Genomic DNA, 25,360 nt, shown 5'->3' with positions numbered 1-25,360 from the left:
CTGAGCAAAAGACATAGAAATAATTATGTTTTGACTTTCTTAGAAAATTTGAAATTCTCGCTTTAAAGTTAGATATATTTGTACAAACATTATTTCAAATAGACTGTGGATAAAATTTTGCATTGGTTATGATATAGATAAAATACTGTTTTAGTCTGTAAAGCTAATCTGTTATTGATCTTAAATATAAACATATAGAACTAGCAGTTAATGAAATATATGAGTGTAATTCGGCGTTTCCCAACCTCTGGGTCGCGAGCACTGAGAACTTTAAAAAAAATTCTATCTTTTCATGTAATCTATACATTTTCAATTGACGGCTTGATCTCGCTATAACCCCGTACATCTTATCAAGGCCTTCACGTAATACTCTACATTCTACAGTTTTCGTCACTAATTTCGATTGGTCTTGGACCCAGCTCTAGACCTCTCAGATTCCTCGATAGAAAATACCACCGCGAATACCAAGTCTCGCGCATTCCAACTGAAATATCTACCTGTGATAATCGAGTTGCAAAGTTCAAGGTTCGTTCATGGTTGCTGGAAAATTCCAACACGAAGAGACTTGCCGCTGCCAATTTTCATGCAACTAATATCTTCTCTAGTCTCTAAAACAGTTTCGATTGCTTTTCCGTGAGTTTTTCAACTAAAAAATAAAACCTTTTAACGGCTGTAAACTTATCTATTCATTTTTTGGTGGAGATCGCAATGTTTGTATTTGGATATGTGTTTGTGTCACGACCTCTGATTGGACAACGTTATTGTCCACGTGTCTGCAGTAAAGAAAAATAACGTACCTAAAAGTTCTGGCAACGGATAGAAGTTGTAAAACTGCGGCCGTTGCTTCGGGAACATGAGATCTTTTACATCTCTTGCCACATTGCTAATCGATTTCCTCTCATGGCCACGATTTGTTTCATCGGTCTATCATTGTTTTCTCACTATGACGGGATTCCACGTAGTACTTTCACTTTGTGCAATACGGCTCCTCATGCCGTACCCGTCGTCATACATATGCGAACAGTCATTTTCTACAATGGTTGTGATGAAAGAGAAAGGGACATGTTTGTCGCGCTGAGTAGCGTTGAGCTACGCTTGAAAACCTGGTCGCTGAAAAACAGGCGCAACCATCACACTGATTAAAAAATTCAATAATTTGTTATCAGACTTTTAATAAGTAAACAATAATAAAAGTGAATGATAATTTTGTTTCATAATAAAATGTGACTTTGTTCTTCGAGGGGTCGTGATCTGATCCTGGGTCTGGAATGGGGTCGCCACCCAAAAAAGGTTGGGAACCTATGGTGTAATTATTTCATTCAAAGTCTAATTCATCTGGATATAATACGACACACACTTATCGCGATTGCACATTGGGTGGACTCGTTTGAAATAAATGAAATATGTTGAGTCAATTAAATGTAGTCAACAATGTGTGCAGAATGCTATGTTGTTAGAAATCGCGTGATCTGCCAAGTCTCGATATTCCAGTCTCTACTATAGTAGTATTAACAGTGTTGTCAAAGAGACTTGAAATACGCGTCATTACTGTAGCGGGTTCCCCATAGCTACATGTCTGGCTGAGAATCGAACTGTTAATTATTGCAAGGAATAACGATGTCGGAAGATGTAAGTACTCATTTATATTGTTTATATTATATTGTAAAGATCAGGTAACATTCGTTTTGATCAATATATAAATACAATGGTTTCTATATCAGCGATCTTCAAACAACCTGTATACGGGTGACCCATAATGCCTTATACATGCTTTGATGAATATATACACTCTAACTATAACACCATTAACTAATACTATACTGGTGACATATATAACACCTTTATACAATACGTATATGGCTCAAACATTAGTTCATTACATATTGGTAGCCATAATCTAGTTAATTATATAAAGGTAGCCATGGTCATTTACTTCATGTCAAATACATTAGTTAACTAGGGTCAAACATTAGTTAACTATATTATATGGCCAATTGCCATACAGGTCAAATATTACTTCATTATATACTATTCAAATAAAGTAGGGGATATTTGATTTTGGGGGCATAATACTAAAATATGCAAATGACTACGAAAAAAGTCACTATAGAACCTAACAGAAGAAACATTTCCAGTTACATGTGACGCCCAAACGCACCAATAGCTACCGCATGGAATGCAGGTGATGCTTGGGATCATCATGGGGGTCCAACCCAAGATTTGCACGACTCTGACTTTGAATGTTACAGTCATTGTGGCATTGAATTCCAGGGTGGAAACATCAGTTTAATTGTTTTAGTGACCAGAAAACAAATTTTGATATGCGTCGGCTTACCCAAAATGAAAGGTTACGTGCCCTTGGCATGCTACAGATCGGCACAACACAGGCGGTTGTGGCGCGGACGATGAATGTTTCTCAGTCTGTCATAAGCAGGCTATGGTCCAGATACCGTGATACACAATCTGTACAGGACAGACCACGCTCAGGTCGACCAAGGGCGACAACTCAAGCCCAGGATCGATTTATCCGTACCTTGGCCTTGAGAAATCGTGTCATCACAGCAAATCAGATCAGCGCTCGTCTTCAAACAGACACTGGTGTGAGAGTGAGTGGCCAGACGATTCGGAATCGACTGCATAGGGGTCACCTTCGCGCCCGACGTCCTCGCGTGATCCCTTGTTTGAGAGATCATCACATTCAGGCAAGACGTCGTTGGTGTAGGGATCGTCAACACTGGGATAATCGACGCTGGAGCAATGTGATGTTTTCAGATGAGTCAAGGTTCACTGTTGATTTTTTGGACAGACGTAGGAGGGTGTGGCGTCGTCGAAACGAGCGCTTCCAAGACGTTAATGTCATCAGACATGATCGATTTGGGGGTGGTTCTGTTATGGTGTGGGGAGGCATCACTGTTGCTGGAAGAACGGCTTTACATGTTGTTGCAGGGCGTGTTACAGGCCAGTACTACCGGGACAACATCTTGGCAGTCCATGTTGTGCCGTTCGCACGACGTCATGGCCGCCGTTTCATCTTCCAGGATGACAACGCAAGATGTCACAGGGCCAGGATCGTTACAGGTTACCTCCAACAACAGAACATCACCACATTACCTTGGCCAGCACTGAGTCCCGACCTCTCCCCCATCGAGCATGTCTGGGACATGCTTGGACAGAAGTTACGTCAACGTCAACAACGTCCTGCCAATGTCCAAGAACTTGCTGCTGCGTTGCAACAGGAATGGGACAATCTGGACCAAACTGACCTTAGACGTCTCATTAGGAGTATGCCACGTCGGATCAATGCTTGTTTGGCAAACAGAGGAGGATTTACCCGTTACTGACTTGGTTGTGATGCTGTGGTAACTTTGCTGTTTGACCCCGGGTATCATTTTACCCTTATAATGGTCAGTCTGTGCCTTACTTTGTCTAACGATCATTTGGAATAAATCGATGAATGTGAACTTCATTTCATTTTGTCATTTGTTTCTTCGTCAGTTTCATTAGGTGACTTTAATAACACTTAAAAATCAAATATCCCCTACTTTTTTTGAATAGTATATATGGTCATTGACTATAGGGGTCAAACGTTAGTTCATTATATATGGTCATTTACTATATGGGTTAAACATTAGTTCATTATATATGGTCATCTACTATATGGGTTAAATATTAGTTCATTATATATGGTCATCTACTTTATGGGTTAAATTTACTGTATGTTAAATACATTAGTTAACTATAATATATAGCCAGATACTATACGGGCAAACATTAGTTAATTAACTATACATGTATTATATATGGTCATTTACTATACGGGTCAAACATAAGTTTTTCATTATATATGGTCATTTACTATATGGGTTAAACTATTAGTAAATTTTACATGACCAAATGTCTCTTCACAAGCTGGGAAAGCCCAACATCTGCTATAACTAGAGCTGATGTAAGTTGAAATGAAATGATATTATAACCCATAAGCTAATGATCAAATGATATGGTCATCAGTTGCAAAAGGCTTGACCCCCTAATTTGCAGTGGCCGTCCATACAAATAAAAAAAATTGGTCAGACTTGGCACTGCTGGGACAAAATTTAGGTCATAGGTTATCTATAAATTCTTATAAGTAAAATAAATAGCTAACATGTTCTATATTTGTGTTATTATCTTGCATCATTTGGCGGTTCAACAATATATTATTGATATTACACTATTTTAACCTTTACATAGTGGGGCTGGGCTATAAAGGTCAATCCGACTTGGTGAAAGCTCCAAGATCCATGATTAGATTTTCGTAATAAATGTTTTTCAAATATAGACCATCCTTACTGTTGAGTCCTTTTTACAACACAGTTGTCTTTACCATATAATATTTTAAATATTCGATTAAACATACATTATGCAAGAGCTAAATCTGTCTCTTGCAGGTCTTTCTTTAGGCCTGAAATGTTATCTAAATTATTAATTAGACATTAATTAACCTATCCAGACCATAATCAACTCTAGATGGCATCGCTCGCCTGCGATCTGTAGTGGATTATTAGCCGATTTACTGCATAACTTTCCTTGACGATTTAACGATTAAATGGATAATCGAGACTACGCTGTTTATCGTACTGGCTTCAGTAATGATGACCAAGGCTAACCGGAAATTTCAACCGCTTAATTCGCGCTCATAGTGGATCAATTTGAATGAAATTTTCATCAAATTGCCTTTACATTATCTAGTTTGTAACTCTAATAGTGAGAACTGCCAACTCATTATCGAATCTCCCATAATGTATTTTTATACGCCCACATTTTCATGTGGACGTATATTGTCGTCGCTCCTGTCCGTCCGTCCGGACGTCCGTCCACAATTGTTTGTGAACAGTCTACAGGTCACAATTTTTATCCGATTTCAATGAAACTTGAAATATAGGTTTATCACCCAAAGATCTCGGTTCCTTTCGATATTGGCATGTAAAAATCACGTTTTTGGCTTGTGAACACTGTAGAGGTCACAATTTTTATCCGATTTGGTTTAAACTTGAAATGTATGCTTATACCCCAAAGATCTCGGTTCCTTTTGATATTCGCGCATATCGGAACGTAACTTCCTGAATTATGGCCCCTGATTGTACGGAAAATCGCGTTTTTAGCTTGTGGACCCTATAGAGGTCATAATTTTTATTCGATTTAAAAAACCATATTATTATATCATTGTTACACCCTAAGGACGGCTAAGTTGAATTTCGTGAAAATCGGCCCAAAACTGACAGACAAAATGACCGTCGTTCGTTCTCAAATAGCGTAAAAATATGGTATGTGAGTTTATAACCCAAAGATCTCGGATCCTATCGAGATTCGCGCATATCAGACCATAACTTCCTGAATTATGGCCCCTGAGTGTACGAAAAATCGCGTTTTTAGCTTGTGGGCCCTATAGAGGTCTTAATATTTATCTGATTTAAAAAAACGTATTATTATATCACCGTTACACCCTAAGGACGACTGTGTTCAAATTTCGTGAAAATCAGCCCAAAACTGACAGACAAAATGGCTGCCCCTTGTTCTCAAATAAGGTAAAAAATATGGTATATCAAGGTTGTGGACCCTATAGAGGTCACAATTTTTATCCGATTTTGTTGAAACTTGAAATCTAAGTTTATAAACCTAAGATCTGGGTTCCTTTCCATATTTGCGCATATCGAATTGTAATTTTCTGAATTATGGCCCTTGATTGTAGGAAAAATCACTTTCTTTTTTGCTTGTTCTCTATCCATCTCTCGAAAATGTGGGCGTATCCTGCCTGGCAGCCGCTGGTTAATAATAATGATAGTCTATATTCATTAGAAATCATTATTGTTCATATTAAAATACTTTATAGTAACCTGTATTTCATTTCACATTAATTATTAGTATCTTCATTATTTTTAAACATGTCATTAAACATCAAGATATAAACGCTTTAATTTAGATTGATCATGTCCATAAATTAAAATAAATTTTATTTCATAGACATAATCAAAAGCGCGCCAGTAGTCAAAATAAATGGCATAAAGCCTGCGTTTCTTAAGTACATTTTGACTCTCTAGAGACTACAACTTTTGTCTGATTCAGATGAAGCTGAACAAATATCTTGAATCTTGCATTATTTAGGAAATACACTTGTATTACATAACAAATAAATTTATATTTGTGTTTATAGTGATCACTATTTAACACCGTATCTTATAACATTGGGGTTATATGATGTATATTCCCTGTGGGTTATTATGTTAATACACAGTAGACTTGGGAATATTAAGATAAATCAAGTTATCACACAATGTATATTTTGATCATTGTTCCCAATTTGATATATTTCCCTAAAACTATACAATAGCCTTGACCAATATGGACACTATTTTTAAAATTGAGCCTATGTGATCATGTGTATCACAGACCAAATTATATTAGTAAATCTTAATTTTTAATCGATTTTTTTCAAGTTTGTTGTGAAACATTGAGGCAATGAGAGTATAGGAGTCCTATTGAATTTCTCTACTCTCAGTCTATATTTTGCAAATGTGGGCGTATCTTGCATGACACCCGTTTGCTATAGAACGTTTTTATTGTATACTGTACATTATTTGTTTAATATAATTAATTATATTATATAGCCATTTACTATACAGGTCAAATATTCCTTCATTATATATGGCCATTTACTATAGGGGTCAAACGTTAGTTCATTACATATGGTCATTTACTTTATGGGTTAAACAATAGTTCATTATGATCATCTACTATATGGGTTAAACTATTTACTGTATGTTAAATACATAAGTTAACTATAATATATAGCCATTTACTAGACAGGTCAAACTTTAGTTAATTAACTATTTTATATATGGTCATACACTATACGGGTCAAACATTAGTTCATTACATATGGTCATTTACTATATGGGTTAAACTATTAGTAAATTTTACATGACCAAATGTCTCTTCACAAGCTGGGAAAACCCAACATCTACTAAAATATAGATGATATTATATAACCCATAAGCTAATAATCAAATAATATGGTCATCAGTTGCAAAAGGCTTGACCCCCTAATTTGAAGGACGTCCATACAAATAAAAAAAATTTGGTCAGACTTGGCACTGCTGGTACAAAATTTAGGTCATAAGCCATCTATAAATTCGTATAAGTAAAATACCTAGTTAACATGTTCTATATTTGTGTTATTATCTTGAATCATTTGGCGGTTCAACAATATATTATTGATATTACACTATTTTAAGCTTTATTTAGAGGGGGTGGGCTATAAAGGTCAATCCGATTTGGTGAAAGCCCCAAGATCCTTGATTAGATTTTTGTAATAAATGTTTTCCATGTATGGACCATCCTTACTGTTGAGTCCTTATCAAATCACAATTGTCTTTACCATATAAAATTTTAAATATTCGATTAATAATAATGATAAGCTATATTCATAAGAATTCATTTTTGTTCATTTTAAAATACTATATAGTTACCTGTATTTCATTTCACATTTATTATTAGTATCTTCATTTTTTTTAACATGCCCATTACACATCAAGCTATAAACGATTTAATTTAGATTGATCATGTGTATAAATTAAAATGAATTTTATTCCACAGATATAATCAAAAGCATGCCAGTAGTCAAAATAAATGGCATAAAGCCCCTGTTTCTTAAATATATATTGACTCTCTAGAGACTACACCTTTTGTCTGATTCAGATGCAGCTGAACAAATATGTTAATACCTTGAATCTTGCATTATTTAGGAAATACAGTTGTATTACAGAACGAATTTATATTTGTATCTTATAACATGGGGGTTATATGATGTATATTCACTGTGAGTTATTATGTTAATACACAGTAGACTTGGGAATATTAAGATGTTATAAATCAACATATCACACAATGTATATTTTGATCATTGTTCCCAATTTGGTATATTTCCCTAAAACTATACAATAACCTTTACCAATATGGACACTATTTTTAAAACTGAGCTGATGTGAGCATGTGTATCATAGACTAAATTATAGTAGTAAATCTTGAATATTTAACTTATTTTCTTTTCAAATCGGTTGTGAAAAATTGAGGCAATGAGAGTATAGGAGTCCTATTGAATTTCTCTATTCTCAGTCTATATTTTGCAAATGTGGGTGTATCTTGCATGACAATCGTTTGCTATAGAACATTTTTATTGTATACTATACATTATTTGTTTTCCATTTCTTTTTCGTTTTTGAATATGTATACCTAAAATACTGTCATAATATTTGTTTTTAATGTATATCAATAGATGACAATTGTATGTGTTTGTCTCGTATCTATATTCGTGTTACTCTACATAGGTTTAAATTTCCACAGCTACAGTCAGGCAACCTGGGAGGAATGCGCCAGAATATGCCCCCTTTTTGACTGGTGATGCAAAGGCAGAAATAATTCTTCATACATATTTTTTTTCAAAAAAAGTAAGTACACATGTACCAACTTATCTATTTCGGTTCTAATTTTCTCCATAACATGGGGGTTGGATGGCCGAATTGTTAGCACGTGCGCACTGTATCATAAAGCCTGTCATTGAGTCAACAGGCGTGGTTTCGAATCCCTGGTTGTACGTTACAAGGAGTAGGGTCGCCTGTCCAACCTTGTGGGTTTTCTCTGGGTCCTCCCCTTTCCTCCCACTGTTAAAGACCCCTACGCGCAAGCGAATTATTGAAATAAAAAAATTAAACCATATGTTAGTCCCAAAATGACCTAGTTTGTGTCGAGTGGACGTTAAACCCCATTTCTCTCTCTCCATAACAACTTGTTGGGCATGAGTACTGCACATTGTATTTCACCTCAATGATGACACAGTCTTAACCATAGTGGTCTTCTGTCTTTGACTGAGTGGACTTCTCTATTGGTCTGAGTGGTCTTGGGCGGAGTAGTCCTTGGTCTGGGTTGACATGCATTTAGGAGAATATCTTCATCAGCTTGCATTTGCAAGAAAATGGGGAAAATGTTAAGATATGATCCGATCCCCTTAAACAAATTAACCAGACCTATTATTTTATTCTCTTTCTCTCTCTTTTTTTTTTTTTTTTTTTTTTTTTGCTGCTTGTTTCTAAACATCACTTTCTTCAACAATTTAGAAATCGTGATAATGTTTCATACACAGTTTGGTAACGTGGAATGTGATAAGTAGGCCTCGTAGCCTCTACCATACCCCAATCCAGTGAGAGTTTTGTCTGCACATTCTTGACTGGAGTTCTGATTCAGCTTTGTCCAGCAAATCGGCATTTGTCTCTGGCACATTTCCATCTAATTTGATCCACTGGTTAGCACATACCTTAAATTGTTCCCAGCTTGTCGCAGTGAACGGTTTAAGCTCAGTGTTTTAACAAAATGTAGCCTACTCGAGCTATGCACGTTCATAACAAAACGTAAACAAAGGGCAGGTGACCTTTCATCACATGACCTGTTGAACTTTTCGTCGTGTATGTTTGATTGGCCAATTATGTCACGTGATCTGTTTAAACCGAGTCACCGCGAAATTCAAATACCATTGCACATTGACAAGTAAGCCCATATTTAATTTACGTTTTCTATCAAACGTCAAAGAATTGACAAAAGAAAAGTTGTGTGACAATACAAAGTAATACTAGAAAAATTAGATGATGTAGTTTTTTTTCCACCCGAAAATGGTCGGGACGGAGAAACAGAAGCAAGCTAGCTAGAAATTTCACACCACAGCCTAATAGCTGCAAATAACCTAAGATTTATACCAGAGCGGGATACAGCACACTACCACCCGCCATCTTGTCACGTTAGAGACTTATTTGATATTTTGAGTTGAAATATAGTGTTTATGTTTTTTCAAATTCCATCTTTCAAGGTATCTTTTAAGTGCGCCCAAATGTGTACGCGGGACCGCTGTTGTTACCCCGTCCGAAAGACTAATACAAGATTAGCGATGACAAACTTTCTGGTATTACCAAGTTTAGATATTTATTATAAAACCTGTTTCTCGATGTCAACGGTTCATATATTGATACATTTGAATGTTTTGGTATATTAACAAAATTATGTTTCTTTCTTAAATAGGGATTTGGAGCATGTGATGTAAGTTTTTTCAGTTTTTTCTATATTTATTTTCTGCTATCTAAATTGAAATTCGGCTATCTAGAGGCGTGAAGGTCACACGGTTATAGAATGTGAAGAAAGGGTATAACGGATTATTAGATAATTTTGTTAACTATATGTACATTGGTTTAGAAAATCTGATAAATAAACGACTAGGAGTGTGACCAGGCCTAATTAATAATAATCTGTATGTAAATAGACTATATCTTTCTTGATTCACAATCTTATAAATAGAGGCTTCTTGACTTAATCGTGGTTTAGATGTTCAAAAAAGTTTAGGAAAAGAGAATGTTCAACTACGAATTTTCAGGTTAATATTATTCGACTATTTTCAAATTCTATAGAATTGTCTTTATATAACATAAGCTTTAAGCGTAGCAAAGCCGTTGTCTCTAAAATAACAAAATAAGTATTGTTGTTTACATATTTACAATTTAATTCATTCAATAGCTTTAGACACCAACAGTCTTCTTCATAGTAAAATAACTATTTAGATGTATTTTTAAAAAATGTTTTATCAATAATAGATAAACTATTTAAATATACGTTTTAAATGTTTTCTCAATAATATTAAAATTAATGTTATTGTTGTTATTGTTTTGTGTATTAATTGTTTCTAATAATATTATAATGCTAAAAGTCCCGTGAAAGATGAATCAACAGTAGGAATAATAGCCCACTAATAGTTCAGATCCTTTCAGTATTTACAAAGATATGTGAATTTCATCGATATATGCTGATAGCTATGCAATAAGCCCGCCGCCATTTTGATGTCAACAATGTAATGATAGATCAAGTTTTAAATCCGATATTGAATCCATGCCGGGACATTATCTAACATTGGTATTTTGATTTTGTTTTCTTAATTAAATGTTAAATAATCAATCTGAGTACATATTAGCGTAGGTTAAGCCGTGATAAATTCCATATTTTAGGGAGAAATGTCAATGACGAATCGTTTAGTTGAGTATTAATTTTTATGCTTATAAAAGTGATTTAAGTAAAATATTTCTAGCATGTATATATATTATGTATCTATGATTTATAATAATTTTATTCATAATATCAGTTATTTTTCTGTTTTATAGAAATGCAGGGTATATCAGGTAAGTCATCTAACTATCCTATACAGTGGAATATAATAATAGTGTTGACATTAAAATTTAACGTCCCTGTATAGTGAATAAATTGTTCTAATTTAATAATTAATCATACTGGACAGAGACAATAAAACCTAATCACTATTGATCATTTATTTGTATTTTATATTCTGTGTTTTAATCATGTTTATATTTGATGTTAATAAATATTATATATTTGTTTGTTTTATAGGACTGAATATACTAATACAACATACTACATCATGTAATTATTATCACGAAGATCAAAGATAATTTAAAATACTATATCTATATGTAACATTATACAATGCATATAGAATAATATATGTAATTGTAATATTGTGGAGAAAATGTCCCATGTGAACAAAGAGAAAACGAATTTTTAGATAATTATATAATTTGATATTACTATGTGTACATTGCTTAAGAAAATTTGATAAATAAACGGTTAAAAGTGTGATCGGGCCTAATTAATAATACTTTGCATTAACAACCCCTGTCTATGCACTAAATGTCATCCCCAAATGTTAATAAAGTACCATACTGGACTATATACCACAAAGTTAGAACATATCTCCAAATATTTATACTGGAGCGGGACACAACACACCTTCCGCCATCTTGTGACGTTACATCGGTGACCTATTTGATATTCCGGGTTGAAATGACGTATTGAGTGTTTCTTTGGTGTTGAATACACTTTATTAAAATAAAACAAAGCATATATATATCACAGAATTAACAACACTATTAAGTGCAGGTTTTTATACAAATAACTCGCAAGTTTAATTCAGACAACTTTACTATCGACAGGTTTATTGTTTTTAGTTGGGGTCAAACACTTATATAACGGTTTACGATGTATCTTTTGAAAGGTAAAATATTAGTCTTTCCATCAATTATACTATTCAAAAAAAGTAGGGGATATTTGATTTTTAAGTGTTATTAAAGTCACCTAATGAAACTGACGAAGAAACAAATGACAAAATGAAATGAAGTTCACATTCATCGATTTATTCCAAATGATTGTTAGACTAAGTAAGGCACAGACTGACCATACTAAGGGTAAAATGATACCCGGGGTCAAACAGCAAAGTTACCACAGCATCACAACCAAGTCAGTAACGGGTAAATCCTCCTCTGTTTGCCAAACAAGCATTGATCCGACGTGGCATACTCCTAATGAGACGTCTAAGGTCATTTTGGTCCAGATTGTCCCATTCCTGTTGCAACGCAGCAGCAAGTTCTTGGACATTGGCAGGACGTTGTTGACGTTGACGTAACCTCTGTCCAAGCATGTCCCAGACATGCTCGATGGGGGAGAGGTCGGGACTCAGTGCTGGCCAAGGTAATGTGGTGATGTTCTGTTGTTGGAGGTAACCTGTAACGATCCTGGCCCTGTGACATCTTGCGTTGTCATCCTGGAAGATGAAACAGCGGCCATGACGTCGTGCCAACGGCACAACATGGACTGCCAAGATGTTGTCCCGGTAGTACTGGCCTGTAACACGCCCTGCAACAATATGTAAAGCCGTTCTTCCAGCAACAGTGATGCCTCCCCACACCATAACAGAACCACCCCCAAATCGATCATGTCTGATGACGTTAACGTCTTGGAAGCGCTCGTTTCGACGACGCCACACCCTCCTACGTCTGTCCAAAAAATCAACAGTGAACCTTGACTCATCTGAAAACATCACATTGCTCCAGCGTCGATTATCCCAGTGTTGACGATCCCTACACCAACGACGTCTTGCCTGAATGTGATGATCTCTCAAACAAGGGATCACGCGAGGACGTCGGGCACGAAGGTGACCCCTATGCAGTCGATTCCGAATCGTCTGGCCACTCACTCTCACACCAGTGTCTGTTTGAAGACGAGCGCTGATCTGATTTGCTGTGATGACACGATTTCTCAAGGCCAAGGTACGGATAAATCGATCCTGGGCTTGAGTTGTCGCCCTTGGTCGACCTGAGCGTGGTCTGTCCTGTACAGATTGTGTATCACGGTATCTGGACCATAGCCTGCTTATGACAGACTGAGAAACATTCATCGTCCGCGCCACAACCGCCTGTGTTGTGCCGATCTGTAGCATGCCAAGGGCACGTAACCTTTCATTTTGGGTAAGCCGACGCATATCAAAATTTGTTTTCTGGTCACTAAAACAATTAAACTGATGTTTCAACCCTGGAATTCAATGCCACAATGACTGTAACATTCAAAGTCAGAGTCGTGCAAATCTTGGGTTGGACCCCCATGATGATCCCAAGCATCACCTGCATTCCATGCGGTAGCTATTGGTGCGTTTGGGCGTCACACGTAACTGGAAATGTTTCTTCTGTTAGGTTCTATAGTGACTTTTTTCGTAGTCATTTGCATATTTTAGTATTATGCCCCCAAAATCAAATATCCCCTACTTTTTTTGAATAGTATATAATGTCAGTTTCGTCAGATAACCAAATCTCTATTACAGCCAAAAACATGTCATGTGTTGTATTACGACGGGGCTCCTATATCATATTAAATGTGGTGTAAAGAGAATATCAGTTAACTATCGTTGGCGTTTATAAAAGAACTCAAACAACGAATACACGTTCACATAAATGTTATATCGTTGAAAAACCGAGGTCAAGAGTACACACATCGGCGTACACCTCTAAGAACCCAATCTGTTTCACAGAGAATTACGAGTCTCGTATAATATCTCTGTCATAGATGACTGCCTTGACACGTGCATTCACAGCACGCGGTGTGAATCATTGGCTGAATGGCGCGTGCATTGTTTACATAAGACATAACTGCTTCGGAGAGAATGCTGCATTTTAGTCATTTTAATACCCATTTACACTAAATCGGAAATAATTTTTAACTACAAATTCGTCAAACGCCTTTATTTATTTTTCCAATATATACAAAAAATGTTTTAGAATTTAATTTGTCGCAGGAAAAAAGTTAATATTTCTAGCTCATTAAGCCGCATCAATGTCATCCTTATCAGTGATTGTCGCGGCCAAGCAAATATTCACTGCGGATCAGTGTGCTAAGAACCCTTGACAATAAAAATATCCTATCAAAATTTCTCGCATTGCATACAACATGTCGCACTTCATTAGCCCGGATCAACAGCAAAACGGTGACAATCTTAAATTAAAGATGTCTAGTAAAAGAGGTTATCTTTGGTTTGATTGGGTCACAGTTCAAGCTACATGTATGTAATAAATATATCTGCTTTGTAAAGTAGGGGTTAATAATATTCACAATAACTCTTGTTAAACTGATGTGATTAAATTGTATCATTTATTTATTCAAACTTGAAACATGTGTAGGGTGACCCACCATAAATAAATATCTCCATATATCTCCATATATCTCGACAATTACGCCACATTATTGATATATATGCCAAGCCTCAAATCAGTTTCACACAATTATAGTCACTAAATAAACGATCATGTTGTACTTAATAAGCTATGACCATTAATCATCTACAAATAATAGACTGAAAACTGGTTCCAATTGTCGTCCATAACATCCAGACACTTTTGAGTAAAAGATAGGTTACGTGCCCTTGTTTTGAAATCAGTCTCGCTTAACCAGTCTATCGACCATTCTACGTCTGATTGACAGGTCGGGATAATCAAGACTACTTTTTTACGAAACATAACAGAAAGCTAGAACAAGAAATTGAATTTAGAAATAAGCACGTTAGGTAACTCAACAATCGTTTTAAGAACCTTGTAAAAGTAAAATGAAACTACTGCTAGTATCATGTTCCTGTCTAACCCGAGTGATTCAGAGATATTATTTGTACTAAACCAAAAGATGCCGCTCTTAACGGTACAGTTAATGATAAAGCGATTTAAAAAATGAAACGAACGTAATTTCTAAATCTGCTGTAATAACCAAGAAGCTTAATTTCACTGCTATTCAAAATCGTCAACAATAAATTTTTTACGGCTGTAATAGTTGATAGATTTGTAGAGAATTGCACGTGCCATGGATATTTATAGTATCATACTGTCAGAAAGTTGGTCTCGGCACGGCGAATGTGTACGCTTCAGTGGTAGTCTCGAACGATCAGCAGTGGACTTTATTTCTGTAGAGTACATGGGCCACCCTAACATGTGATACAGAATAAGATGCAGAAGGATAGATTTGTACCTAGAAATATATTAGGAAGGATTATATTAACTATACTAATAAGCGACAATACTATTTTTTAACTCCAATGGCTACCATTTTTAAGCGGGATCAATTTCACAATCGTATCGTTTACATTCTTCACATATTGAGTTGTTTAGAGTCAGATTATACAAATAAGTATTCATTTAATTCATTTCGATGTTTTGATTTGCTTTGTCAAGAGTATTCCCGGTACATTAAAACGTTTAGATTCACAAGCAGATGCGATGTTGGGATATAATTTATTACGTGTTCAACTGTTATAACTATTACCACAAAATCAATGTCCTGGGTTACATTTCAAAAATATTATGTTAGAAAAATAACAAAGCACATCCAACCAATAAATTTATTTGTACAAAATTCGTAATAATTACCAATGCATGTAAAGGACCCGTTTAGAATTGAAATTAAAGGAGGATTAATGTCCTACCTTTCTGCACCGACTGGGCTAATGAAGATCGGCTTTCTCCATCCAATGTGCCATAATGGAAACGGCCTTACTGTTACTTCCAATTCCAACTGTTAAGGGATCTGTTACATGCACGCAAATGTGTACACCGGACCTCTCTTTTTCGTCCTATCCCAACGACTTATAATATACGTTTACTTTTGACAACCGTTTTGTTATTACAATATTATAAAACCTGTTTCTCGATACATTGGAATATTTTTGTATATCAATAGAATTATATATTATATTTCTTTCTTGAATAGGCGACTGGCGAATCTGAGGTAAGTTTTTTCAATTATTTCTATATTTATTTTCTGCTAACTAAATTCAAATTCTGCTACCCTTTGGCGTGAAGTTCCAAAGGGTTATCCAATGTGATCAACGAGTAAACGGATTTTTAGATAATTTTGTTAACTACATGTATCATTGGTGAAGAAAATCTGAAAAAGAAATAGTTTAAAATGTGGTCAAGCCTAATTAATAATAATTTGTATGAAAATGGCCTACATCTTTCTTGTTACATAATCTTACAAATTGAAATTAGTTTAGAAGTCAGCCATTGGTTGTTACCTCTCAAAGTAAGATGTAATAGACCTACATGCTAAATTGAATGCAAACACGCTGTTCTGTAAGATGTCATCAATAGCATGAACATTTCAGCAAAAGAGAAATTTAATATTAGGTTAATATTATTCGACCAATTTGAAATTCCAGAGAAATGTCATGACATTACTTAATACTTTCGACAGGCAAAGCTGCTGTCTTTCAAATAACAAAAACAGTTTTGTTGTTTATACACAATTTAATTCATCTGATCAATAACTTTAGACACCAAAAGTCTTCTCAACAGTAAATAACTATTTAGATTATCAATAATAGATAAACTATTTAAATATACGTTTTAAATGTTTTCTCAATAATATTAGAATTAATGTTATTGTTGTTATTGTTTTGTGTATTAATTGTTTCCAATAATATAACAATGCTAAATTCAATCACTTGCAAACTACAATATTGTGAAATATGAATCTACAATAGGAATAATAGCCCAATAATGGTTCAGGGCCCCGTTTCTCAAAATCTTAACTAAAGATAAAATCCAAATTTTAGTAGATACTTGGAAACATAACAAAACTATACAGTTATATGGGACAACAATCACTTAGTAAACTAGAAGGGAAATATATTCAAGTGTGTAACAACTTAACCTTTCTTATGAGATGTAGATGATTAGTAATAAGAATGGTTTCGCATTGTACATATATATAGACCCTCAAGTTTACTAAATGTCATTGTGCTTGATAACGATAAGAGAATACTTATCGAAACGTCGTGCTTGTGTATAATAAACCAGTGATTGTTGTCCCATATAACTGTATAGTTTTGTTATGTTTCCAATTGCTAAATGCCACTGAAGGATTATATTCATCATCAGTATGGGGATGAGGCAGTTAAGTGTGTACGCCAGCTTAGTAAACTAGAAGGGAAATATATTCAAGTGTGTAACAACTTAACCTTTCTTATGAGATGTAGATGATTAGTAATAAGAATGGTTTCGCATTGTACATATATATAGACCCTCAAGTTTACTAAATGTCATTGTGCTTGATAACGATAAGAGAATACTTATCGAAACGTCGTGCTTGTGTATAATAAACCAGTGATTGTTGTCCCATATAACTGTATAGTTTTGTTTAAAATTAAACTTGAAATGTTCATTCTCAATAGAGAGTTCTCTGCTACTTGGTTCTTGAATTTCTTTTTCGAATATATTTTCCTGTTTACATTTCTTTCTCTTGTTTTGAATAATGCCACTAATATCCTGAAGTTGGGCACTGGATGTGCGCTTGTACACACGAATAGCATCTGATGAATGACCCGTAGTCTCAGCAATTAATTGCCCATCAACTCCAGCATTATAAAGTCGCGTGGCTGCTGTCGCACGTAACGAGTGGTTGGTGAAATTACCAGTCATCCCTCCTCGCAAACACATATTCTTTACTAAATTCTGAAGCGTATGGACTCCAACTGGGACGCTATTATACCAATGTTCTTTTAAATTTATCTTTGCTGGTTGAAGATAAAACGCATCACAGGCGCAGGTTTTCGGTCTGAAATATACAAATTGGCGCAGTTTTATGGACGCTTTTAATTATTCAAAACTGTTCCACGAAGGCTCACTGCAAACGAACCCACGATATACTAACATATAATATATTCCTCTCCATTGTCCCGGATTGGGACGTTTATCAATTTGGTTTTCATAAATTCAATCCAAGCTTTATAGTAGCCAAGTCTCTAACTCATTAAAATTCAAAATCTTCGAAATTAAAAACACGAATTATTTATCAATTTAAATCAACATTGGTGTTGTGATCTTACCGGGAAAAGATGGGCTTCTGATATCCAATATTTAAGACAAAATAAATATTTTACCGTTGTTACACGAATCGTGTACCATAATGCGTTTCAGCGACATTTGTAACAAGCGACTCGAAGAACGAGGCTAGACATATCCAACAAGTCATGGTCAAACGGTGACCTCATATTCTGGAGAGTAGGCGCAATAAATACTATCGGTGTAGACTAGAATAACCAGGCCCTAGAGATTGTCATTCGATGGAGACTTCTAGCGTATTTCTGTACATAGCTGATTTGAAGTTAGAGTAAAAACGGAAATGATTGAATGTAAATCCGTTTATATACATTCATGTTACATTATTAAATACGTTGCGACAAATTTGTGTCAATTTCTAGGTCCAAAATATTAGCGATTTAGCTCCTTTAAAGTTTCCTTTTCTGTTGAGATATAATTAACATAGACTAAGAGTTTCAAATATGAATCGCTTGGTACGGGTTCTACAATAAATCAAATTTAGCTTACCTGAGTCTAATATACTTTTCATAGAGACGTACAATACATCTATCGGGAATGTCCAAGTTCTCATAAGCTCTAACAACTTTCTTTTATATTTTTGGTGCTTAAGACCCCCTTGATTTGTTTTCGACACATCTTCTGTATATTGCAGGTATTGGTCTCCGGATTCTGACGTATGAAGTGAAAGTTGTGAATTCTGTCCGTATCGCAAATTTCGGTGCTCCTTACCAGCCCGCAAAGCAAAATTCAACCCAATTAAGTAAAAACTAGTGTCCAACAATTTCTTAGGGGTGTCACATCCCAGAATCCCCTTTGTCCACAAAATATCTTCGTTTTCTACTGAAATTATTTCTGCCCTTTTCTTCTCCAATCCAATACCACGACGGGAAAGTTCCTTCATTTTCGCGTCAAGTACATTTCTCATTCCTATGAATTCATTATCTACAAGGAAATTAACGATGACACCGTTAAGCCGTAAATGATATTGAATAGCAGATATAAGTTCATAGAGAGACTGACCTTTATATTTGGAACCGTCCTGTTTTTTTAATTTCTACAATAAAATAACCAAGAGCGTCATTGAGTTGTTCCTTCGTCATCTGTAGTAAATCCCCTTGAAATGTTTTAATAGCCGATGTAGTTGCAACGGTACGGCGGTAGTTTTGCCAATCGCGAAAAGTACGAACTGCCCACTTACTTTTGGCCACTGTATTTGGCGACAATCTCGAAAAAACAATATCTTTCAGTTCATTTTCAGAGACAGTTTTTCCGAATTGTCTGGAATTCCCCACCGTACTTTCTACTAATTTCGTCACTTTTGAGTCGCAATCGTCCTCGCTTTATCAGAGTAATGCGAGACAGTTTTTCCGAATAGTTTGGAATTCCCCACCGTACTTTCTACTAATTTCGTCACTTTTGAGTCGCAATCGTCCTCGCTTATATCGGAGAAATGTGAACTGTTTGTGTGATACACTGCATTTGAGGCACCTTTGGCTGTTTGCTTGTCAGAATTTAGCTCCTGCTCAGCAATTTGGGACGCTTCGAACAGGATATTATCACTATTATCCGTTTCGGACATAGAGGGCCATTCTACTTTAAATTGTCCGTACTCCATTTATTCTAATTCGACAACAGTCAAAGTTAAACACGTGTTGAAAAGTGGATATAACAAAATCGCCGCACGTGCGTTTTAACATAGGGTCATGTGCTGTTGTGACGTAACATAAGTAATCGGAAATATTAATCACGTGATAGATGAACGTGCATTTTCTTGCTGTCGTAAAAACAATACCCACAAATAATGGCCAGGTGATGATTCCATAGTAACGCACGTGCGTGATACTGTAATCTGTATTTTAAGTAGTTTAATGGTCTCGAGCAAGACATTGCGTAATATATTGAAACAACACTCGGCTAACGCCTCGTGCAGTATCAATATATTACTTAATGTCTCGCTCTCGACCATTAAACCACACATACTGGACAGAGACAATAAAATCTAATCACTATTGATCATTTATTTATATTTTATATTCTGTGTTTTAATCATGTTTATATTTGATGTTAATAAATATTATATATTTGTTTGTTTTATAGTGAGGAGAGTTACCAGTGGTAAGTCATTATTTTATTATACAGGATTTAATATACTAATACAACATACTACATCATGTAATTATTATCACGAACGATCAAAGATAATTTTAAAATAAAATAATGTATCTAATTGTAATATTGTACAATGCATATAGAATAATATATGTAATTGTAATATTGCTGAGAAAATATCTATAGACGTGAAGTTCGGGAGCTTATCCAATGTGAACAAAGAGTAAACGGATTTTTAAATAATTTTGTAATTTAAGATAACTATGTGTACATTGGTTAAGAAAATCTGATAAATAAACGGTTAAAAGTGTGATCGGGCTAAGTTAATAATACTTTGCATTAACAACCAGAATTTGACGAAACTAAACTGATTTATGACTTTTACTTTATGAATGAGTATTAAATGTGGATGTTATATTTCTATCACAATGCTCAAAGTTTCCATGCCCCATGAATCTCTAATAGCAGACCAATAATGGTTCAATTCCGTTCAGTATTTACAAAGATATGTTATGGCTCTATGCTGGCGGAAACGCGTACATGGAAAGCGGCCTACACTGATGACAGACATTCCAATATTCAGGGCAACATAATGTTACACTGACTTTTACACTGGCGACAAACGTTACAATAGTAAGGTCTACATACTATTATACTGACTGTTACACTGGCGACAAACTTTACAATAGTAAGGTATACATACTATTATACTGACTGTTACGCTGGCGACAAACGTTACAATAGTAAGGTCCACATACTATTATACTGACTGTTTAACACTGGCGAAAAACGTTACAATAGTAAGGTCTACATACTATTATACTGACTGTTACACTGGCGACAAACGTTACAATAGTAAGGTCTACATACTATAACACTGACTGTTAACACTGGCAACAACCGTTACGATAGTAAGGTCTACATACTATAACACTGACTGTTAACACTGGCAACAAACGTTACAATAGTAAGATCTACATATTATTATACTGACTGTTACACTGGCGATAAACGTTACAATAGTAAGGTCTACATATTATAACACTGACTGTTAACACTGGCAACAAACGTTACAATAGTAAGGTCTACATACTATTACACTGACGGTAGACGTTGTTCTAATGGACGAGTCAACGTACTATTATACTGACGATAGACGTTGTTCTAATGGACGAGTCAACACAGTATTACACCGATGGCGAATGTTCCAACATGACAAACGAATAGAAGAATTATATATGCATGTATCTGTTTCAGGTTACAAGAGATACTAATGGAATAGAGTGTTATTATTCCTAGCACCAATGTAACTTAAATTAGATTCAATCAAGCTGTTTTAATACAACCACATTGCAACATGGTGGTGTATTGTTATCATCCCTATCATGTTTTTATGTTCACATTACGCCGTCGCCCCTATTAGCTGTTTGTTTGTGGTGTGTATGAGGGGAGGGATCTTCTACGGGTCACAATTCTTCGCATGCCGTCTCAGAACTTATTCTTTATACTTAAGAATAATCCATATTGTATTTAGACCCAATTCCCCGGGACAGAAGCACACCCAATATTTGTTTGCATCGGCTACACGCCACAATTCTGAAAGGACCACCTATACATTTTGGTGCATGTCCGGTCCCCAGAGCGGCGCCTTACCCAATATTTGCATGTATCTCGTACAGGCCACAATTCTCAATTAATCATCTTGGCATACACATTTCTTGTACCCTACGGACGACAACTGTTGAATTCGGCACATGCCCGACCCCCCGGGGCAGTGCCACTCCCATATTTGTGTTAATAGTATAAGTCTATAAATACTCTACAGTTCTGAATTGGTAACAGATGTGGTTCCAATGATATCAATAACAGGATTGTACCTATTATATAGTTGCATGCCCGACTCCAATGGTAGTGCTACGCGACCTTTTTGTTGATATTTTGTGACCGCAAATCTGAACCGATTGTCTAGAAACACTCATTGTCTCTACACCAAGGACAGCACTATAGATTTTGATGCATTGCCTCTACACTAAGGAAAACACCTATTGATTTTGATGTATGCCCACCCCGTAGGTGTAGTGTCACGAACACCTTTTGCGTCTCGCCTGCGCAGACGGATTCTCTTGTAACTTGGAATACTTGTAGTCTAAGGACTGCATCTATAGATTTTGATTCAGCGGTGGTGCCACGCCCACGTTCTTGTTAATATTTGTATGTAAATATTCCACTTGTTGCAAATATTAACAGATTGTGTTTAAAATCGGAATGATTAATCATTTCAATAACAGGATGGTACTTATTTATTTAGTGCATGCCGGACTACACGACACGATACCACGCCCATTATTTTGTTTCCTCATAAAAACCCACTATTTCAATCAAATCCTGAATGTGAACGCACAATGGACGGTTGGTCTTGTTCTATAAAGCAAAGATTAGGTATACTGAAGCTGTAACATTATATTAATATGTTATAGTATATAAAAAAACATTGTTGATGGAACATAGTTTATAATACATATGGGAAATATTGATGATTGAACTTCGTGTTTATTTTATAAAACAGATTTATAATATTATATATTACATACAGTGATTGATGATTCAATATTGTGTTTTGATTTCACGGGATTTAAAGTAGTTTAAAGTAAAATAATCTGTTAAAGTTGACAAATATTTTAAAGTACATTAAAATTGACTTATATTTTAAAGTACATTAATCTGTTAAAATTGACTAATTTTTTTTATAGTTTATGAATATATAAAAGTTGACTAATATTAAAGCATATTTAAGCTCAATGTATTAAATCGTATGTTGTTTTTATTTACAGTGAATGCAAGTAGAATATCGACCTACATAATATCAACACTCAACAACTGGCACATATATATGTTTGTATTACATGTAATCCAATTTAAATTTATTCTATCTTTTTATTCTTGGGGTCATTTATTATGTAAACTAAACTGAACGATCTGGATTCATTTAATCCCTATACTGCTGTCTAGACGTAATGACATCAATTGGTGATATATGTTATAAAGCAACATGGGTAACATCATATACTTGTGATGTATGCAATTCGGATTCATTTTATCACTACTGCTGTCTAGATGTAATTGATATATGTCATAAAGCAACGTGTGTATGTAACATCATGTCTTATTTATGTCTTATTACCAACACCTAGCAAATGCCTTTTACATCATAATAGACCAAACGTTTTATTTTATAACACCCTATTAGTTTTTTCCATCACACTAGACCATACGTTTATTTTATTATATACAATTAACCCTTTCCTGTCTAGAAACCTGAATTTAAATCTATATTTGTATTCTCGTATATTATTTTAATTACAACAAATCTATATCAGTATTCTTAAATTAAATTGGGCTCTAAATTGTATTTTGATTTTAAAATTATATTTTGATTACAATAAATAAATATCTATATTCTGAAATCAAAATAAATTCTTAATTGTATTTTGATTTTAAAATTATATTTTTAGGGTTCAAAATTTCGTTTTACTTGTCTTCACTGGCGAGTTCTTGGCATTCGATGCACAGAACTGGGGGATAGACATTCGTAGCGAAGATAAAACAAAAGTTGTATTTCCAAACACCCACTTAAAAATCAACGCTGATTGGTTAATCTGATGTCATGGGGTAAAAAGTTGCTCGTGTGACCCCTGACACGACCTCCCTCTACATCCGGCCAGAACTTCATGTAGTACAGGGCATTGAAAGTATAAGAAAAAAGCGAAACCATATATAGCGATCTGTATTTTAATCAGATTCAAAACGAGGAAAGGGAATTTACTTGATCCCCTTCGCAAAAAATATTTCAAAATCCAATTTATCTTTATTTGAGAGGTAGTGTGCGACGGCACTTTCCTCCGACTCAGAAGGCAGGAGGGTATATCAGAGAGTTAAAAGGTTGGTTACGGTGATATAATCACACGAGTGATAGTTACTTGTTTATAGAATGTTACATCAAGTTTGTATCTTAGAACTCAATTTTTCAACCTCATACAAACGGTGGCGCATAGACATGACCGGTTGTTACAGCATTCAGTGGAGTTACTTCCCATTATTTAGAGAGAGAGAGAAATGGGGTTTAACGTCCACTCGACACAAACAAGGTCATTTCGGGACTAACATATGGTTAATTTTATTTCAATAATTCGCTTGCGCGTAGGGTTCTTTAGCAGTGGGAGGAAACCGGAGGACCCGTAGAAAACCCACGAGGTTGGACAGGCGACCCTACTCCTTGTCACGTACAACAGAAACCACGCCAGTTGACTCAATGACAGACTTTATGATACAGCCATCCAACCCCCCCTACACCTGCGGGGATTATACGCGAGTTTTATGTTTATAGTTTAACTGTTGGGTAATTTCTCGTCTGAATTTTGCTTTCTTTATGTAAATTTTGCTAAGATATTTTCCAAATGTGCCCAAGGCCATCCCTGATACATTACTCGAATAGCAAACTGACCATAGCCAGAAGTATAACGAGGGAGAGAGAGAGAAATGGGTTTTAACGTCCAGTCGACACAAACTAGGTCATTTCGGGACTAACATATGGGTTTTTTAAAAATTTTATTTCAATAATTCGCTTGCGCATAGGGGTCTTTAGCAGTGGGAGGAAACCGGAGGACCCGGAGAAAACCCACGAGGTTGGACAGGCGACCCTACTCCTTGTCACGTACAACCGGGGATTCGAAACCACGCCAGTCGACTCAATGACAGACTTTATGATACAGCGCGCGCACGCTAACCATTCAGCCATCCAACCCCCCGTATAACGAGGGAGTGGGGCATTTTTTGGCATTCGTGTTTGATGTGACTCCCATTTTTGTGTCTCAATATTTCATTGTTCCTGTCGCCTGTCCAACCTCGTGGGTTTTCTCCGGGTCCTCCGGTTTCCTCCCACTGCTAAAGACCCCTACTCGCAAGCGAATTATTGAAAT

At 35.5% G+C, this 25,360-nt stretch overlaps 2 long non-coding RNA genes across 3 annotated transcripts; both read left to right on the top strand.

The window, feature by feature from the left end:
- The first annotated feature begins 1,494 nt into the window (after positions 1-1,494).
- On the top strand, positions 1,495-11,247 carry LOC126825004 (uncharacterized). Of its 2 annotated transcripts, none has more exons than XR_007681741.2 (4): positions 1,495-1,629; positions 8,380-8,483; positions 10,102-10,119; positions 11,229-11,247. It is a non-coding gene; the product is annotated as an uncharacterized LOC126825004 (long non-coding RNA). The 2 variants fall into 2 exon arrangements; XR_007681742.2 differs by having other exon boundaries at positions 1,517-1,629; positions 8,364-8,483; positions 11,229-11,246.
- A 4,900-nt stretch (positions 11,248-16,147) lies between these two features.
- On the top strand, positions 16,148-23,776 carry LOC126825001 (uncharacterized). The gene is made up of 3 exons (XR_007681738.2): positions 16,148-16,179; positions 20,373-20,390; positions 23,216-23,776. It is a non-coding gene; the product is annotated as an uncharacterized LOC126825001 (long non-coding RNA).
- Positions 23,777-25,360: the final 1,584 nt, after the last annotated feature.

The sequence above is a fragment of the Patella vulgata genome, chromosome 6, assembly GCF_932274485.2.
Source record: "Patella vulgata chromosome 6, xgPatVulg1.2, whole genome shotgun sequence".
In the NCBI taxonomy this organism is placed as follows: domain Eukaryota; kingdom Metazoa; phylum Mollusca; class Gastropoda; family Patellidae; genus Patella; species Patella vulgata.
The sequence above is the reverse complement of the archived record's forward strand: the minus strand, read 5'-3'. Positions and strand labels throughout refer to the sequence as shown.